At 36.9% G+C, this 21,954-nt stretch overlaps 1 protein-coding gene across 1 annotated transcript in view; it reads left to right on the plus strand.

Annotated features, from left to right (window-relative positions):
* DPYD (dihydropyrimidine dehydrogenase) overlaps window positions 1–21,954 on the plus strand; it is a 794,994-nt gene that overhangs the window by 654,150 nt on the left and 118,890 nt on the right. The gene's annotated exons all lie outside the window — the stretch shown is intronic.

The raw sequence follows: 21,954 nt of genomic DNA on the forward strand, positions 1-21,954 counted from the left end.
TTAGTTGCATCTGAAATATGATATCTAGAAACAGGGAAGTGATGTCCCCACTGAACTCTCTTCAGATGACATCTTCATTCATCACATCATGGGTGCCCATAGTGTGCCGGGCATGGTTTTAGCCATGAAGAAAACAAGGATGTTCTCAGACAGTGGAGAATGCTCTCAGCAACCTTACATGCTATAACCTCCCTCAAAGGAGTGATAAGGTAATTGAGTCCAGACTCAAATGAATAAAAAAAAGTCAGCTATGCAGAAGTCTAAGAGAACAGTGTCCTCCTGGCAAAAGGAAGGGCAAGAGCATAAATACAAAGTCCATAGGGTGCAAGGGTGAGAGCAGTCTTGCCCTGTTTCAGGACTGGCAAGGGGCACAGCAGATGTAAGGATGATAGGAGATACAGGTGCGTATCCAGGGGTGGATCTTGTAGGGCACTGTAGGCCATGATACTTAGATGTTATTTTATGTTTAATGGAAAACTAATGAAGAGTGGCAGTCTTTATGTTTCCACAGGCTGACACCACACCCCTTTTCTCTCTATCTCCTCAGATCCAGTAGCAAGTAAATGCCCAGCGGGCCCTTTCTACTTTGTACTTCCATGGTATTTTGTTCACTTCTTAATTAATGGTTTTTATCCTCCAAGATTTCAGTTCCCTCTTCTTCTAAGGATACTGGCAGCCTCCTTCATCCTTGGTTAGTTGCCTTGCAGATAATTTTTTGATTATTCCCAAGGACAATGGCCCCCCAAAATGTGACTTTATCAACACAAACTGATCGCTTCTAGAGGAAACATATCTATTTCTAGGTTCCTGTTTGGTTAATGGTAGAACATCAGCATCAACTTTCTACACAAAAAAGACCATTAAATATTAACCTAAAACTCAGACTAATACAAATCCCTTTTCAGAATCACTCAGTTCTATCATGTGCTTCATATATATGAATTTTTTCCCCAAGGATTCAGATTAGAATAGATTGTTTTGCCATTCTAAATTTTCTCTTGCAAGAAAAAAATGAAAGTACAGGCCACAAAAAGACATTTCACAGTTGATTCCTCATAAATGCCTACCTCCCTAAGAGTTTTTAATCATGACTTTCAATTTTGTACCCCACTATTTTGCATTGTAGGTGCTGTTCCAATTTTTTATCACTTCTCTGAGTTACATTTTTGAAATGACACTGAATTATTAGCTTATTATAATAATGATGTTCCTGGGTTATGGCCACTCTTCTTTTTAAATGACTCTGTCTGCCTTATACTTACTATCCTTATTTTAATGGGAACAAAACAGATTTAGATATTTTTCCAGGCTATGGAATAGTTCCATAAGACTGGTTCCTTTGATTTTTGAATACATTTTTATGTTTGGGAGCAGCAGTTTGTTTTTTGTTTTTTTTTTTTTTTTGCAATCATAACAAGCCAAACCTTAGAAACTTTTATTCTCCTGACACCTACATACATGTGTGTACAAGCCTCATGTAAGTCTTACAGTAAGCCTCGTGTTTGGTCAATAACCCCCACAATATATTCACAGCAAACTAGGCTCCCTGGAGTTACTTTCTTCTGAAAAGATCCAGTCATCATCATTTTAGTTATGGTGTGGTGCATTCTAATTTTACTCCAGTTTCCCCCCGCCTTTTTTTTTTTTTTTTCGTTCCTTCCTCTTGAGATACTCCTGATTTTCTTTCTAGTCCATTTCTAATGGAGCAGATTTTGGTGTGATTTCTAACCGTCTTCAAAGATTAGAAAATGTGAAGATTAATTTATTTGCTTTCTGATCTTGATGTGGGGTGTGTCTAAGGTTGTGTGATAGAGTAGAAAAGAGAAGGGAGGAAGAGCCTGCTAGAAATAGCTCCACCACAGAATGCCTGGGGCTCTGAACCACACCTGTAACTGAGCTCTGGCAACTACTTTTAGGGAAGCTAGTGGTTATCTTTTCTTACCGAGGGTAAAATCACGAGTCTGCCTTAGGCCTCCAGATAATTACCTAATTCATAGGTTTGGTTTTGTTTATCTTGCAAACCGAGGTTCTCAACTTCCTGGTTCTTATGCTTCTATTTAATAAACCCTATTGTCGGTTCCTAGCATTTTTCAAAAACCTCAGTTCCTTCTAGTCTTGAATATCCCTAACAGTATTGTGTGCCATTGTTACATATCCAGACGTGGTTGTGTTGCCAGGTAGAGTGTGGTAGTAAAGAAGAGGAACTCTCAACTTCTGCCATCCTTTGCTCAACTGCCAGTCCCACCATTTGATGGCTGGATAAGCTAATTAATTTTTGTAGACTTTTGTGTGTTCATCCATCAAATGGAAGGTATAGTATCTATCTCATTGGGTTATTATAAGGAAGAAGTGATATTTAATATGTTAAAGGGAATACCACAGATCAGAGTCCCAGTCCCTCGAGTGTCTCCTTGCTGCAGCTACCCTGGTTCAGCTACTATTCTCGCCATCCATTGATGCCTGGCACATCCGGGAGACGTCAGCACCCTGGTGCAGCTCTTGAGATTCATTGTAAAATGAATATCAACTGTGATTGTATCTGTCTTTAATTATAAACCCCTAGAAAAAAAGAGTAACAGGATTATGTAATTCCAGTCATGCAGTTGACATTTCTTAAGGGTTTTTTGGTACAGATGATAATGATTTACTGAGATATAAAGAATAAGTGAACAATTTGAGTGCACATTTATTTTTGCAGTATTAATTGTGAGTCTTGATGCAAATAATGATTATGAAAGAAATTACAGTAAAATACCAAAATCCTTACAGGCCTAAAAACATTTTAGAAAGACTTTTATTAGAAATCACAACTAATGTCTCCAATTTAGAAGTTTAGAAAATCAATAATAAATTTAAGGTTTATGAGAAGTTGTAAAGGCAATTACTGTCAGGAAATCTCTTTAGTTCGGTGACTCCTAACTCACAATTCAGAAACCAGGCTTAGGCCAGATGACCTGTCTAGCCTAGGAGCATAATCAAGTTTTACACTGAAAAACAAGCTTATGATTAGTTCCCCCAGATAGAATTAATATCAGTTAAGAGTTTGACACAAACAAGAGGAAAGATGGATTTTGTCAGAAATATTCTGTGCAGATAAATATTTACTGGATTATTGCATCTTCCTCTCACACTTACACTCAAAAAATTCTCTAGGGGCACCTGGGTGGTTCAGTTGGTTAAGCGTCTGCTTTTGGCTCAGGTCATGATCTTAGGGTCCTGGGATCGAGCCCTGCAAAGTCGAAGTCGGGCTCCCTGCTCAGCAGGGAGCCTGCTTCTCCCTCTCTCTCCGCCCCCTACCCCCACTCGCGCTTTCTCTCTCAAATAAATAAAATCTTTAAACAAATCATCTCTGAAATAAGCTGTTTATTTATATGTGAAAAGTTTGTTCTAGGAAAGAACATCTCATCATCAATGTTCCCGAAGAAAATGCTTTTGGGGGAAACTTTTGAATGTTTTATTGCAGACTACTCAACAAATTATAATTTCAGATAGAGAACCAAATGGTTCTCTGTTTTATCTAAGTGGGAAAAAAATCATTCAAGAACTTGGCTCTCTAGAAATACGTATCTGTGCATCATGTATGTGTTTTATGGCATCAAAGTTATAGTTCAGTAGATTTCTAAAAGGCTTTTGAGAGAGAGAGAGAGAGATGTGAATTTTTACAGATTCTAATTACAAGTTAGAAGTCATCTCACTGTGGGAAATTAAAAATGGAGATAATTAGGGACAATTCCAGTTGAAAGAAATATGCATTATGGAAAAAGCAATAAAAGCCTGAAAAATAGGAAAGTAAAATCACTTCTCAGTAGCTTCTATGATTCAATTGTAGATCAATAGTGTGTAGTTAATGCATTACCAGGAGAGTATTAATTTGCAATTACCACAGGTGATCTGATCCTCTGTGTTCTGTCCATTGACACAAATGACCTTTTGTTGAAAGAGATTCTGCAGTCATTATTTTAAATAGAGCAACAGAAAAGCAAAAGGAAAGTATAGGTCACTTTCAGTCATAAGTATCTTACATCACACAAAGTGGAAACCTTTGTAGTGTAGCCCCAAATAGTCACATTATGGAGTATAATAAGCCTGAGCATGGGCATGTCCGTTTGCATACAGGATGGATATAACATGCACTGTGTGGCGGTGGGCAAATATGATTCAAAACAAAGCTACAAATGCCCTGAATTAAGTATAAAATAAAGTAGACCTTTGATAAACCTCTACAATAAGGGAAGATATGAGAGACGTTGGTTCAATGAAGTGGGTTTTTGTAATGCTTCGTTTCGATGCAAGCTGGGTAGCCTTGGAGGTAGAGAGTCTGATGCTCCAACAATGACATGTTCTTGGAAGAAAACAGACCTCAGCTCTCTAGAGACCGTATTCCAATCATAAGCAGTGTGGCAGGGACCCACGCGGCCCCGTTCAGAGTCTGCTACACAAGCAGTGGAATCAACCTCAGAATTGCCAGCTAGGTCCAGGAAGCCTGACAGGACTGCATCTTACTGAGGCAGGCTTCAACACAAATGAAAATGCATCAGGTTGCTTGGAGTGAAGTCCCAGCTCTGCTGCTCTTTAGCTATATGACCTTGGCTTTATTAGATGTGTGAACTTTTTATACTTCAGGTTTGTCATCTGAAAAGTAGGGTTTCATAGGATAGTTGTGAGGGTTAAATGTTATCACCCGTAAAGCATTTCAAACAGTGCCTGTAACACAGTACCCATAGCTGTTAGATGTTAATTATCATTGTCATCATCATCATTATCGTCCCCTGCTAGGATTTTTATTCATGGACAAAGAATTTTCAAACAAAATTTACACCCCCCTATTTTAGCTTTGGACTAGTCATGTGTCTTGGCTCAGGCTGATTGAAAACAGAGCCCGAGGAAGGGGCTGAGTGCTAATGTTTTGTCAGAAAGTAAAATCTAGGATAGTTAGAGTAAGAGAAAATAGAGAAGAGACAGATGGGATTTGAATACAAGGTCATGCATTACTGGGTAGTACACTGCTTCACAAGCCGTAAGAGATCCAGTCAGTTGGCCACACGGTACATCTCCAGAGAGACTAGATAGAAGATAGTGCCTTGGGACAACCCATCACAGGGAAAAGGGATAGAAAATTTATCTGCCATTACTTTTGACCTTCCTTCTCCCATTGGTTGGAGTCCATCCAGATTTGATTACCCTGTAAAAGCCTGCTCCCACAGCCTACTGTGTGGCTCTTTCTGGCACTTCATACAGGATACTAATCTCTTCTGTATGTCTGGTTATCAAGCCTGTAGATTCATAGTGACAGATAACTTATTATCTTATAAGTTATCCAGTTAAAATTATAGGTAAATTCTGCTTCATACTGTGGAAAACCTACCTCCATCTATCTTTTATCCATTGGCCCTACTTCTTCTTTTTAAAACTAGACAGAATATATCCATGTTATTTTTATAAAAGCATAGAATTTCAGAAATGGATAAAACCTTGTCAGCACAGAAACAGTTAAATATTATATTTATATTATTCTTATTATCTGTGTTTATGACTATCCGTAGTAATACAAGTAAGTGAAAATAGCATGTAATTTTATAACAATGTTTTTACCATACTACAGCCTAGGTCACTTCATTCCCAGAGTGAGACAGAGAAGGCTAAGAAGTTAAGTGGTCTCAAAAATTGGCTTGCTGATAGAGAATTAAATGGGTACCCCAACACTTCCTGAAACCTGGAGAAAATTGGACAGCAATGACCTCAGCATATAGAAGTGGGCCCTGCATATATCTGAAAATTCAGGAGAAGTGCTCTGAGAGGCTTTCATAATGTTCTTTAAAAACTGAGTAGCATGTAGGCAAAACATCTCTTAAAGTTATTCATCAGAAGTATATCTGACAAACAGATGGGACTTGTGCCTCTCTGGAGAAGTGTCTAATATGGTCATTATTGTGATTTGAGAAGTGGGTATGTTATCCTTTGGCTGTCTTTCCATTCATTCCTTGGTCAGAAGCTGCAGTGATCCATTAATCATCCAAATAGTCAAGCAAAGGAAGAAGGAGACAAAGAAACAAATAGATGGAGTAAAGAAAAGGGAGAAAGAAGGTCCTCACTGTCAAGTAGTTGAGAACTGAATGAAACTTTATAAGGGAAAACAACTTGTTTATACCAGCTTTCAGTTTTTTCCATGGATAGGTACATTTTATTAATAAATGAAATCACTATTTAAATCAGTCAGTCTAATTCCTATTTTTAACTGAAGTTGCCTGGTAGGTCATTCTGGTCATTTGGAGTAGTACCCATTTTTAATTTATTTTATTTTATTTTTTTTTTATCTTTTATATTTATTTGTGAGATCTGTAGTTTTTTTATAGCAGATTTTTATAGATTTTGTAGATTTTTATAGCACCTGGCATTCTAGTGCCTGGACATTGTGATACCTATCTTAGGCCAGCACATATAAGGAACTGATAATTAAGAGAATATAAACAACTTCTCAAAGCTTAACTGTAATCCAAAGCCAGGCTATAAGTACATTATAACTTTGCAAATGATAATACCAAAACTATTATAATGGCTAATGCTTATATAGAATTTACTACATGCCAGGTACTTTGTAAGCTAATAATTATATTTGTTCATTTATCCTCCAATAATCCTGTGAGATAGATATTAGTATTGTCCCTCTCCTATAGCCAAGAATGTTAAATTACAAGATGATAAGTGGCAAAGCTGTGATCTAAACTCAGACAATTTGGCCTAGTGTCTGATTTTTAACCACTCTACTATATTGACATTTTTGCCTACTAGAATGACTACTATCAACAGACAGACAGTGATAAGTGCTGGTGAGGATGGGGAGAGACTGGAACCCTCTTGTGTTACTTGTGGAAATGTAAAGTGGTACAACTACTTTGGAAAACAGTTTGGCGGTTCCTTAGAAATTTAAACATAAATTTACCATACAATCCAGAAATTTCACCCCTGGGTATCTTCTCAAGATAAGTAAAAACATAGGTCCACAAAAAGTCTTGTACCCAGTCATGGCAGCATTGTTCCTAATACCCCCAAAACTGAAGACAGTCCAGACCCCCATCAGCTGATGAGTGGATAAACAAAATATGGTACATGTGGTTCATACATACAATGGGATAGTATTCAGCAATAAAATGGACTGTTACCATAATGACATAGATTGCTTTAGCATGTGTAAAAAACATGATGCTAAGTGAAGACAAGCAGACACAAAATACTGTAATATTTGTATTGTATAATTCCATTTATATGAAATGATGAGAAGTGGCAAGTCTAGAAAGACCGAAGACAGATCAGTAGTTGCCTGCAGCTTGGAGTCTAAGTGGCAGAGTGGCTGTAAAAGGCACAGGGAACTTTTGGGTGATGGAAATAGTTTAAAACTGGGTTGTAGGGATGGTTTCACAACTCTACAAATTTACTAAAAGTAATTTTCTTGCATACTTATAATAGATAAATTTTATGGTATTAAATTATGCCTTAATAATGCTGCTTTAAAAAAACCCACATAATTAGAAAGAGATAGCTGAAGTACTGTATGTAACAAAATTATTAAATATAAAAGTTTGAAATTTGGGTTGAAGGATTCATAGTGAAAAACCTGAAGGGTCAACAAGGGGGATTTCAATAATGCTTAAAAGTTCTATTTCTTTTTTTTTAATCTGTCTCTGTAATCTCGCTTGAAAATGACATAATACCTTTTATAAGGATCCATTAATATTTATAGTATTATTAGTACTCAAATGTAATCAAATTAATGTTTATGAACCCTGCCTAATTTAAAAGTAAGCACATTCAAATAAGTCTGCCTGATTAAGGCATCCTCGGTAGAGGCCTTCCTGGATTTCTCAAATGTGTTTTACACATTAAAGTATTAAAATTAGACTATTTTCTTACAAATAAACATTGATCATACTTGGTATACATGCTTATATCTGATTTAAGTAGTTTAATTTTTAAAATTATAGCTCATTTAGGAAAAATTAAATAGATCAAAGGGAGATTGGCTTTGATGGTATCAACAACTAACATCTGTTGAGAACTTCATTCATGAGGTTCATGTTATCAAGCCATGTTATGTAATGGTCATAATGTCCATTTATTATTGCATTAATGGTTATTGAGTATCTAATAGATACCAGGCACAATAATAAGAAACAAATCTGTAAGAAAAATGGCAAATAGTGATAAGTGCTATGCAGAGAATTTAAATTAGCAAATGTGCTAATGACTGGCTGGCTGGGGAAGTTCTTTGGAGAGGTGATATTTAAGCAGAGAACTGAATAAGATTCACCCAGCCATGTAAAAATAGGGAAAAGAGCATTACAGGCAGACAGGGGAAAACCCTGATTGCAAAAATGAAGGCATGAATGGCAAAATAAAAGGCATGCCTTTTCTTGGGAGTGGGGGGCATGCTCAGAAAAGGCCATTGTGGCTACAGCAGAGTGAGCATGAGTAAGAGAGGTGAGCAGGGATCAGATCATGCGGTACTTTATACCAGGTGTTCCTATTTTTTTTTTCAAAACAAGGTAAGACATTATTGGTTTTAAGCAGTGGTGAGATGTGATCTAATTTATATTTTAAAATAATCATTCTAGCTGTTGTATGGTTAATGAATTCGGAGATGGTCAATAGTAGAAGGTGTAAACTATGGCAATAGTCCGGGTGAGATGGTGATGGACTTGAATAACAAAAAGCAATGCATGTGGAGAGGATGGACAGATTCACAATATAGATTTGAAGTAGTGCAACAAGGCTTGCTGAGAGATTATAATTTTGTGAGCCAGAAAAATAAAGGAATGAGGAATGATGTTTAGCTTTTGGACTATTGGAGAAGTAGATTGCAGGGAGTGGGGAAATTCTGGCCACAGTCAGGATGCCCAGGAGACCCCAGTGGAGATGTCAGGTGGGCAGTTGCTTCTCCTTTTTCCCTATCCTATTTTCCAGAGATGTACCAAGCCTTCAAATGCATGTATAACCTAATGCTGATAAATGAGTGTATGTCTTCTCCCCCAGCTAGGATGTATGCCTTCTCCCGCATTCCTTTCTGCTTCTTATGAAATCCTTACAGTGACTAGAAGAATCAGGCACAAAGTAGATACACGGATACATGCTCGTGGATAGATGCTGAGAGATGACTGGGTGGGTGTTTAGATCAGTGAACATTTAGAAATAGACAGTAAGCATCTGGGTATTGAATATTTCAGAGGCCAGTTTCATTTATCTCTTATCATTCTCAGATATATATTCCTGAAGCTGAGCTTAAGAGGATCATGAGTATTAAAGGAAAAGATAACAAGAAATACAATTTACATCAAATGTAGATTTTTAAATAAAGTAAATAAAAAGTCTAGAAAACATTTCCCTTCAAAGGAAAAAAAAAAATCCTAAATTTATTAGCCTTTAAAAACACATTTATCCATTTCCCTAACTCATCTTCTTCAGATATCCAGGAGATACTGCTTTTCTGCTGTGGTCAGATTTCCCACATGTTCAATGTTTTTATGACTTATGAGTCTCTGAAAACTCAAACCAGATTTCTCCTGGTTGAAATATACATATTTCTAGTTAAACACCTCCTTACTCTGTTCACTGATCCCACCCCACAAAATCAGAGGAAAGAAAGACAATGATTGTTATTGGCTTCTTTATTTAAGCTGACAGATCTGAACCAAGAGGACCTAAGAACTTCTTGGAATTAAAAATCTGGGCATGAAAATATAAACCTTCATTATCCTCAAATCAATTACGCTATGTTTATAAGACAAAAGAACTAATATGTCTAAGGATCTAAATATCAAACCTCTGTTTCAGATAGCTGGCTTGATCCCACAGTGATAGACACATCAGATATTATAATATTTAGCATATTTCCTCATGTGGAAAATGATAGTATTTCAGTTGTCAAGCTTTAAGGGCATGAGCCATAATCTCATTATCATCTCCCTAAATCAATCACTACATCCTGGATATTAACTCCATCCTAATGACACCAGATGCAGTAATGTATATGAGGTGAAAGAAGAGTTCTATGACTCATCATTGGGCCCAAAAACAATGATGCAAGCTAAAAAATCAACTTAATCACTGGGGAATTCAATATGGCTAAATACAGGGTGCATTGCACATGCCTGGTCTTACAGAACTAAATTAAGAATAATGTTGCATGTTCATAGGGCCTGATGTCTCTAAAACACACAAAATAAATATGAGTAATATAGAGAGTTAAAAAAAAGCAATCAGTTCTATGGCATTTTAAAGCATTATATAATTAGCTAATGTTCCTTATAACAACCTCAGAATATAAGCAATAGTTTAATTTACAATGACATGTTATAGACAAGACTGAAAAGTAAAACATATGAAGTTCACTTACCTGCATTTACCTTATTTATCTGTTCTTTCATTCATATTCATATTCTAATTCATATTCAATAATTGATTTAGAGCTTGTAGTATATTGATTTGTGGGGAGGGAGTGGTAATCAGATTTTAGTTTATGCTGTCGAAGTATGACAGGTGATATTCAGTCATTTTTTTTTGGTCTCAGTCTATCTTGTATGTTCATCTGTGTGTGATAGGCCAATTGTTTACAACATAGACCTGATAATTTCAGTCCAGGGGCTCAACCTACTAACTTATCTGAGAAATTAGTTAATATGGGAAGAGAACTCAAAAGGCACTAGTTTCACATGAAGACATACAATTAAGAACTTGAACAGTTATTTTTACCTCTGAATGAGACCCATTGTGTCACACATCTACTGAGAGAGACTTCCTGGTAAATAGCACTTCATAATTCTTATCTCATTTGGTCCTCACAACAGCTTTTCAGAGAAGGTTTATTCTGACAGATATAAAACGAACAGCATAACCCCAGGCTGCTGCAGTCAGAAGTTTTGTTTGATAATAGATTTTGAAAAGAACCAGAGGACTGGCTTATAAATTAGTATCTGCAGAATGAAAGAATAAATGAACGAGTGGGTAATTTTTGAGTAATAGAGAAAGACTTTTTTGAAGAAATGATGTCTTAAAATTGCTCTCTTATGATCAAAATCCAGAATGATCTATTAAATACTTCTGGCTATATATCTCCAGCAAATAGAGTGAGAAGGCCTTTCCTGGGAAGATGGGGCAGTTTTACAGTACATATATTAGAGGAGAGCAAATTATTTTAAATGCCAGTGTTTGCACAAATCTGTTCAGTATTAATTTGATTATTTACCTTGAACTACTTAGGGTAAGTTGATGAAGTTCTGAACTTTAAATTTAAAGTATGAACTTGAAATTATTAAAGATAGAGAAAGAATTCTTTAAAATGAAAATATCAGTCCAGATCCAAGGAGACACTGGACTGACCTGGGTATGTGATGCAGAAACTAAAACATTAAATAAGAGCATCCAGACACAAAACAGGATAGAGTCCTTTCCCTTAGCTTCTCCTGGCTCTGTGTTATCTTCCTTCAGTGTAGCTAGAACTTACAGTACATGTACAGACATATGTGAAAACGAGTAGTTTAGAACATCACATATACTGGACATGGTACTATGAGTTCAATCTTTGTTAAACAAATGTCTTCATAGAGTTCGGAATTACATAGTTCTTCAGTTGTTATTAAAGGGGCCTACCAGAAGAGAAAGAATCAAATGGTAGCTGCTGTCAAGATTCAGGTATCCAGATTGGGAATACCAGATAAGGAATAATCCAAACATAAACACTGTCAAGTTTGGCTGTAACAAATAGTACTCAGTCAAGAAGAATGCTAAAGTAGATCTCCTTCTTTGCATCCTGGAAAAGACACTGGTATGCCCAAAGAATAGCTAAGTAATAAGGCAAACATATTCATGTTTAATGATGCAATGAGTGGCACAGACTTTAAATGCAATAGAAGTTGAGATAAAAGTATTTTATTGTGGGTTGGTGTGAATTCTGAATTATGATAAATTAGTATAAGTAGAGGGAGATGAAAATATATCATTGACAGAAAATTAAAGAGAGTTTTGCTTATCCTCGAATGGTATTACTTGGATATCATTATCTTGCTTCATTCATTCATTCACTCATTATTTATTCATTTGAACAAATCATCTGCCAAGCACAGATCTTTATGTGCTAAACACTGAGAGTGCCATGATGAACAAAACAGATATAGTCTCGGGTGCCTGGGTGGCTCAGTTGGTTAAGCGACTGCCTTCGGCTCAGGTCATGATCCTGGAGTCCCGGGATTGAGTCCCGCAACGGGCTCCCTGCTCAGCAGGGAGTCTGCTTCTCCCTCTGACCCTACCCCCCCATGCTCTGTCTCTCTCTCTCAAATAAATAAATAAATAAATAAATAAATAAATAAATAAATAAATCTTTAAAAAAAATCATGTTTCAAATAAAAAACAGATATAGTCTCTGCCCTTTTACTGTGTCTCTGAAAGCTGGAGAATGAGATCTAAATTGTAATTCTTACTTACATGTATTTTAGAACATGTATGTTCTAGGTACTTACGTATCTTTTTATTTGATACATTCCTCACAAGAATTCTATTTTGGATAGATAGGTAGATAGATGATAGATAGATAGATAAATAGATATGTGTATGTGTATAAATTATATATATGTATGTATGTATATATATTTATTCCTGTTTTCACATGAGAGCCAGGTGCCTTTATAGTAGTTAAAAAAAAAAAAGCAAGATTACATAGTTGTTATGAGAAAGGGTCCTGGGGCAGATTGACCCAGGACTTGAAGCCTTGCTCTGCTGTTTATTAGTTGTATGATCTTAGTTCAGGGTCCTTAATCTCTGACCCTCTGTTTACCCATCTGCTAATTGAAGAAAATAGTAGTACTTTCTGGTGTTATTGTGAGATTTAAGTGTGATGCTACATTGAACATATTTAGCACAGTGCTTGGAAAGTAATAAACACCACGTGAACTTCAGTCAAAGGAATTTGGGTAAAGCATAAAGAAATGACAGTTATAAAAGAACAGACTGAGAATATGTAAAGTACATGAAAATCTTCTACCCTTAAGGGTGTTTCTGTCCAGGTTACAGGATGCAAATTTTGGGCAGTCCTTTACCCTTCCTATCCTCCTTGAGTTTTTCTTATGCCAAAAGATACTTGGAGGTCAAGAGGGAGGGACCCTTTAAACCTAGGATCCTCTGGATCAGGTTAGGTGTCTGAGGTCCCAAATCCCCTCGTAAACAATAAAAGTCCTGTGACTCCAGTCCAATGTTAACGTGCTGAGGCCTGCATAAGTACCCGAAGGACCTGAATGTTAAACCAAACAAAAAGCGACAGAGCATCCTAGAATGTGTTCCATGAGGATAAGTGAAAATCTCCCTCCAATCTAGAGATGGGGAAAAGCTTCTAGTAAGTAAGGGAATCAGAGATCTAGGTTTGTTCAGGACAGTTTTAGTGTGTGCTCATTGTCCTGGTATTTTCATTAATAGTTTCCCTACTTACTCTCAAGTGTCTGGGTGGTAAATTATATAGTCACCTCTAAGCATCCTCCTAAAACCCCCAGCCTAGAATTTCTGCTAGTCTTTGTCATCTTTCTTCAGGTTATTTGCGACACTCACAAATAATAAAATATGTACCCTTCTAGTGAGAAATGCACAAATAAAACTGATGCATTCATTCATCTCTAACCATCTACCACCAACCCATCTTTGGAGGCTGAAGACCAGGCATTTTTTTTTATTTCAATAAGATTTTATTTATTTACTGCAAGTTAAGTAATTATATTGGAAATGTATCATTACATGTACGGATAATTTTTTTAAAAATTAGAATAGACTGCGATGACATTTGATCAGTTTCAAAATGTGATAGCAATTTATACTAATATCGTACGATTCTTCAGCTAGTGGCAGTGACAGCTTCAATAGTACATAAGATAGCAGTGTCCCCAGTATTTTTTATAAAGTCACTCATATAAAGATAGTACAATAGCAGGCATTTTATTTTTAGGTTCTTGGTCTTCTCTACTTAAAAGCAAAGCAAAACAAACAAAAAACAAAAAGCAAAAAATCAAAACCTAGCATGCAATTTATTTCCCCAGTTTTTCCACGTAATCACAAATTTTGTAAGCCTCATATTTTCCACTTGTGCAGTAAAGAAATTAAGAGCACATTTTTAACATTTTTTTAAAAAATACAAACCTTTTTGGCTTTGCTACTCCAGCTCTCCAAAGGTATGCACTGTGCTTTCAGTATATTAATTGGAACGCTGGTAAGTTTTGTTGTTGTTGTTGTTTTCTCTAGCACTTGTAAATAGATGATTCACTCTCAATCATCTGAACTTTGTGTAACTTTCGTGTCCCAGACTGTTTTGGCAACTCAATCAAGATTGTTGACTCCCTGAAAATAGCCACGCACTATGCTCACAAATTTGTGTTTTTCTCAATAATAGATTAACCATAAAATCAACGACTGAACTGTGAGTGCTTTAAGAGGTGGACAGTGTTGATTTGAGGTGCTATCGCCATGTTAACACTTTTTCTCATTTCAGACGGATAGTCCCCTTTTCTTGGAATGTTGAGGGTCTGCTTATATCATTGAGTTACTCAATGATATATATTCCTATATCCGTCTTCAAAGTCCAGAAAACAATTTCCATGGGTGAATTTGCTCAGTAGACTTTTCCACGCTAGGCATTATGACTTATTCTCCTGTCATCCCAACCCCATGTGGTATTTTAGTAAATGATATTGTAAGTCAAATTTTCCCAGCTGTGTTGACACTGCTGAAAAAGAGGGATTGCCTAAAATTATGGATTTTAGTCATCTGACAGCCATTGTTTGGATATTCAGTTTCCTTTTCTTGCCCCACTTTTATCATGGGAGGAGCTGAGCTTGCACGATGCAACACGCAAACCCTGACACCCCCACCTGTGTTACTGCAGAATAATTGAAAATTATGGCAGTAACTGATGGTGCACCACAACAGTAGCCTTGGGTGGAGAGAATCTATCATAGTAGAAAAATCCCTCTGCCTCTGAGCAGAGTGGCTGAGCTTCCCCAAACTGTAGCCCAGCCCCTCCCCAAAGAATGGGCTGCCTAGGGGAGCCGGGTGTGCAGAGGACTCCAGGTCTCACCTCAGCCTTTTCAGACTTCTGTTTGTGTCTGTGGGGAAGTGGGGCCATCAACAGCAACATCTTTGAAGATTCAGGACAGCGGTCCCCACTCTTTGGCCCTCCGCATTGTGCCTGACACCCATTTTATCTCTAGCCCCTCATAAAAGGCAGAGAGAGGGGCTGTGTCTCTGTGTGGTTCTTTTTCATTATGATTTCTTGGTTCAGGTCATCACTGAGATCTGAATCCAGCTGAAGCTGACTTTGTAAAGGGCAGCTACACGGAAGGGGACAGAGGTGATCTTGCCTGCAGGGCATATCACATCCCTTTGACTCATCAGCCCAGGCTGTCCTCAGTCAAGTTGTATCCTGAACAAAGTCAGTAGAGAAGATCAGCCCCACAATGCCGTTCTGAATAACAGTCAAGGAGGTGGCCCATCATCCAAGCCACCTTTGAGAAAATACTTGGAGAATTGGTACTTATATTCCAATTCCAGTTGGCAAAATTGGTCTGGATCCCAGTACAGAATCTGTTGGAAACATTTTATTCTCTTTAGCCTGTTTTCAGCTGAATTTGGATTAAGAAATTAATCAGATAGAGAATGACCACAGAGGGACATTAAAAAATAGCCTTTCAAACACCATAAAATTCCTTCTTGATTGGGAGAAAGGAGGTATTCATACACTTAGAATTTGTCAGAGAATGTGTAATTTAAAAGGCCAGGTAAGAACATAGTAATGTGATGGACAATGAAATATAGGGTATACAAAACAAGCTAAATGACTTCTATACCTTTAGCATTTATCAGTGAGCAGCAATTAAAGGACAACATTAAAATGTAATTAATAAGCAGAAGTGCTTATTCACCGAGTTGTTTTTTTTTTGTTTTGTTTTGTTTTTTTACCTGAACCTTTAAAAAACAACATCTGTTGGGACTTTTTGTTGTTCTTTTTTCCCCCAGCCCAATTTGGTATGGTCAGAACATAGAAAACTGAACTGAAAGCCAGATTTCTTGATAGCATGGCATTTGGACAGTTATTTTACTTAGTGGTCCTGTACAGGTTAGTAGCAAAGCTGAAATAAGCCCTCTCCTTTTGGGGGAAACAAGATGGTATTTTGCTGAATGCTAGAATTTTATCACTTTGAAGAAAAAAAAAAAAGCTGCTTGAGAGACCTAAGAGTATAAAAGCATTTGAGATCTCAGAAGGAGTTTAAATCAATGCACTGGCACAGTTACAGAGCAGATGAAAGAACCTGCCGTCTCAATTGCCAGGAAACTACTTAGAAACTCTTACTTTGATTTCTTCACGTAGTCCGTTACATTACTGCTAAATACAATATATAGGGACATCGCGACTTTGATGTTGTACAGCTTCAACAAATGGAAACTAATATGGTAGGACAACTAAGATCTGTGGTTTTATGTGGATATACAAATACATACCCGTCTAGCTCCTTATGTACTATGTATCCCAGGGGCTGTCTTTTCACCTATAGCCTTATAAAATTAAAATTTTGGTGTTTTATTCATGAATTCTAGTAAATGCCATGTTTATGTAGCACCAAAAACTCATTGGGAGATAGTGTTATTCTGAATTATTACCTTAACGATATGTATTATACAACAGTTTCAAAATTATAATGTAGTTTTATATGTCTGCTTATAAGTACTGGACAGAACTCAACTCAATGAGGAATGACTGATCCGGTGCCTTTAGAAAATCGGACGTTTTGCTCAGTGGGTGTGGACAGATGAAATTGGAAACTGCATTTCCACCCAACAACAGCAGAGGTCTGTTTTCCAGTTTTCGTCATAAACCTTCAAGTGATCATCCCATTATTAAAATCCTACATTTTAAAAATCTGTGGATTTCTGCCATAATTCATTAAATAATAAATTTGAAATCATTTTGCAATATGTGCTGCTTCTTAGGAAAATTATAAATATGTGCTTCTTTAATTCTGTAAGACATCAAACTTAAGATTTTGAAAATTCACAGAAGTAAGAAGATCTTAAGGATCTTCTGACTTGTAAAGATCTTCATCTGACTGTTGGCTCTACCACCCACTCATCTTTTGAGTTGGGACAAAGCATTCAATGTTTAGTTTTGACTTCCTCACTTACGAAGCACTTACTGGCACCTTCTCTGTCTTGCTGTCAGAATTGGTGTATGGGCTAAGGAAGATGATACTGGAGAGGCAGCGCTGTACTGGAGAGAGCTTTGGGCCAGGCAGAGAGACCAGCACTGCCTACAGCTAGCCCGTGTGACCGCAGATAGATCATTTAGCCTTTCTGGACTCCTACTCTGTGAAATAAGGAGGCTGGTCTGAAAATGGTCTAGATTACCTTGTGCCTTATTTGTTGGCATGCTTGGAAAACCGTAAATCACTATGCAAATATTTCTGACTTTTTGATAACATGCTTTGAAAACTATAAAGCACCAGGTAAAATATTTCAAGTGTTTTACATTGTTTAAACAGTTTAACGCTTTATCAAAATAAATTAGTAAGAGGAGATCATAGGATTTTTTTTTTTTCTTTTTTCTGGGACATCTTTAAGAATTGGATGGATAATCCTCCTAATTCAGTCTTTTATCTATGGACTGTGTTCATAGGAATACTCTTGAACTTCTTCCAGCTACGTAAGACTCTGTTATTAGTATATTTTGGAATGTGATAAGCATTGCAGAAGAATTTCCCTTTTTACTTAAATCCAGGTATCCTCCAATACTCCTTTTACACTACTTACAGCAACTTTAAGACTACTTTGGACTCAATCGGAAACATATATTTTACTTGCATATAGCCTGATGGCACACATTTCTGAGACCTGGAGTGTAGTTTGTCCACCTAGGAGACAAGAAATGAAAAGGGATAATTATGATCATAGGTTCATCTGTATTGTGTCTGATAGTTTAAGATCCCTATTTAAGAACCTTGTCACATTCTGAAATATCATATGAGAGATTGCTGCTCTATTATACAAAGACACGGGCCAGCCTACGGTGTTCTGATTCTGCAGATCTCTTCCTTGCCAAATTATTTACCTGGAATTAGTATTGTTAATCCAATTTGGATTCAATTTGCTAGCTTCCTAGTAAATTGTCTTTTACATTTCAAGGAAGTTGGCTTTTTCTTTCCAGGCAAAGTTGGCTTTTTCTTTCCATGTTGACCTCGTAGGCACTTTCAACTTTAAATTATCTGGTAATAACCATGAGGTTTAGCACTGTTCTGTCCTTTCTGAGCTTTGTAATTTCCACAGCACTGCCACCTACACAATGTAATTTAATCCCCACAACAAGAAATTAGATATTATCATACACGTTTTTTCAGATGGGGAGGCGGGAGAGGAAGACTCAAGACTGACTAGCTCCAGTCACAGCTGCTGAATGACAGAGCTGGGTCTCAGACGTGGCTTCTGGCAACCAGACCTAAGCTTTTTTTTTGAGATCACTACCTACCACAAATAAACATAATGTCCATGAACTTCTTTTACTGCATTAGACCAAAAAAGTATTAGGCTTAAAAAATTATATCTTGCCTAATTCATGCTCTAATGATTTATTCATGTTATGAAATTTATTTTTGGTGTCAATCTAGCTAAGTACTAGCTACTATTTTAAGACTTAAATATGTTGCCTTTTAGTTTCCGATGTGCTATTCCCATTTTTAAGTAAAGAAAGTTGCTCATACTTATGCAGCTATGATGTGGTTTAAACCTGATTCTGCTTGACTTCTGTATGCATGCTCTCAGCCTCTAGTCTCTGCCACTTGATACGGCATAAAAACCACTAGATTTGACTTGAAGGAATAGTTTTTCAAGTTCAAGCTCTTTCCGTTTTTAAAGGAAAAACATTACCCTCTCTCCTGCTTAACTTGTAGGTTTGTTCTGAGTATTGAAAGAAATAATGTATGTAAAGGAGACTTTTTAAGATGTAAATCCACCATAAATAGGTAATTTACTATTAATGTGCTTAATCTCATTTTATGAGAAATAATGAGAAAAGAATAGCACCCCCCAACCCTCTGTCACCTTGCAGATATTTGTACACTCACTTTGCATAGGCAGGCTTTGACTAAATTGTGCCTGCACCTAAAGCAAAAATTCAGGGCATTGTGTCAGACCTCTGGAGGAGACTATTCAGTGGCAATAGGAACTTTATGACACTCCCCAACTCATGCTACACAGGGGGCCACCACCTACTCAGCCCCTGAATGGGCTGATCCTGCTGAGAATCCAGGGGCCCATATTTAAAACAGCTCACTATAGGGATATTCACGCTTATGGAAATAATTAATAGTGGCAATGATCCTTATAATGGCCCCTGATGTCCTGCTGGGAAGAAAGATAAACCAGCCTTCACCATAAAGAACTTACAAATTATACTAAGCAAACATGTTAACACCTATTAAGAGTCCTAATCAGAGCTGTTAAACAAACAAAGAGATGTCATATAAAATACACCCATTTAGGAATAGCAGCTACATGTTTGGAGTTTTAAAAGGAGCCATTCACCTTTGAGATAGAGATAAAGGCCTCAGTGGAGTGTAAAGGTTAGGCAAGAACAAGGCACCTTTTTGAGCAAATCCATTATCTGAGCATCAAATCCCACGGCCAAAGGTCTGTTCCCAAAGGTGTGCTTGCATCCTAAGATTTATTTTGGGTCTTATGACTATTTCATCAGAAAATTGTTTCTTCAGATGTGACTTATTATTATAAGTAGTGCTTCTTTAAAGGGCCATGAAAATGTTGCTACAGTGTAATAGTAAAAATCAAGAAATTGTTAGTCTGTAAGAAATTCACCTTGCAGACAGCATTTCAGGTTAAGATGAGATTCATCGCTACCTTGCTATTCTAAGTGTGGCCCAGCAGCATCAGCCCCACTTGGGAGCTCGTCACAAATGCAGGATCTTGGGTCTCATTCCAAACCTGCAGAAACAGAATCTGCATTTCAATAAGATCTTCAGATAATTTATATGTGTATTAAAAATTTAAAAGAAAATATCAGCGTGCAGAGTTCCTACGATCAGACCTTCTATCAGGAAAATTAATAAGTTTAATCTTATCAGAAAGTAGAAATTAAATTACTCATTTTAGAAAGGTATATAAATAGTGTGACATTTGCCTTATGATGAAACTTATCTGAAGTGATCCCCTCAAATACCCATGTCTGTTGGTGGCTTTCAGTGTTTCCAGCATAGCACACCATCCCAGCCACGTTCAGTCACCATGTTATAGTCTCTCCTCCCTCTTGAGGTTTTATGTTCCCTTCACCTACTCAGAATAGCTCCCAATTATGTTACACACTAGCACTATAGGATGGAACATAGGAGAGGGTAGGAAAGAGGTAGTCTTCCCAGTCTTCGGGCCCACCATGTTCTTCCATAGTTAAAATACACCAAGTCTATGTTAATTTACTTCCTTAAAAAATAATACAATAAAATAAAATACACCAAGTCTGCTCTTGACCACTCCAGCCCCATGGGGCTAAATCAACCATATACAAATTGTGCCATGTTTGTGGATTAAGAGAATTAGTGACTTTTTTATCTTCTCACTGGACAACTCAGGATAAATGAGATTAAACATTACTATTCATATGTTAAAAAGTATCTAGATTCCTTTTAGCAAGCAGGTTTTTACAACAATCATGAACATCCCATAAAGAACATACTATGATGTGATTTTCAAAATCTGATGTCTTATGGTCATATGGTGAATTGTTTTAAGACTAAAGTAAAATTATACCCGTAAGCATATACTACAAAAAAATGGAATCTCACAGTGAACAAAGAAGGTGAAGTAAGGCATTAGTTGACTTACAGTTAAAAAACATCCTGTGGAGGAAATTATAATGATGTTTTTCATCATTGTTCTCAAAAAAATCAACTCTAAGAAAGTTGTAAGAGGCCTAATTAATGCTCAAACTATTCTTCCTAAGAAACAATTTTTTTTAATGTAATGTAATGGGCTTCATAGAAAATATTCTTCTCTGTATTTAGTGCTTATTCCGTTCTCTTTTCTACGTTGTAGTAACATACAGCACTTCAGAATAGGAAATGAAGGATTTTTGTTCCTGCTTTTTGAGGTGTCTTTGGTAATAATTAACCTAGAAGTGTTTATCTAAATCCATCAAATTCCAGCTCTAACTCAAATCCCAGCACAGTCTTTCAAGTTTATTTTTATTGGAAGGATCCTAATTTTTCAGATTCAGCCTTCCTTTACTCTAGAATTTTTTTATTCTTTATTTTCTGACATATGGTCACTCAAATTAAAATATCTCTTCTAAATTATCCAGGCATTCAACATATATTTATTAAGAGCAGAGTAAGTGACACATACTCTGCTAGTCACTGGGGATAATATGGTGACCAAGATAAATGCAGGTTCTTCCCTCCTGAAGCTTTAGCCTGTTTGGGGAGTGAGCTGTACATCAAATACAATAGTTATAAGGAAAAAATGTAGTAGTAACTGAAGGCCTTAACCTATTCTGGGCTCTTGGAGGCCTCCTCAAAGAAGTGATATTTACCATGATATGAGCAAGGGCCAGTAGTCAACCATGGGTAGAAGGGAAAAATTTTCTAGGCAGCAAGATCTTACGAAAAAGTCTCAAGGCAAAGAAAGAATGTGGCAGATGTGAGGAAAAGAGCAAAGACTTGGGTGATTGGAGCATTGTGAACAAAAAGAAGAACAACAGTAGACAAGGCTGAAGAGGGAGACAGGGGTCAGGGGTGGTTGAGTTAACTGATGAACAGCACTCCAGCCTCGGCATGACCACCTCTGGACATGAGAACTACCTCCAGGCGGTACATCCCAATGGAAGGAAAAGGAGAGAGTTAAAATGTCATTTCTTATGCTGTGCTAAATTGGATTCCT

This window comes from Halichoerus grypus, chromosome 5 (genome assembly GCF_964656455.1).
Source record: "Halichoerus grypus chromosome 5, mHalGry1.hap1.1, whole genome shotgun sequence".
NCBI lineage: Eukaryota > Metazoa > Chordata > Mammalia > Carnivora > Phocidae > Halichoerus > Halichoerus grypus.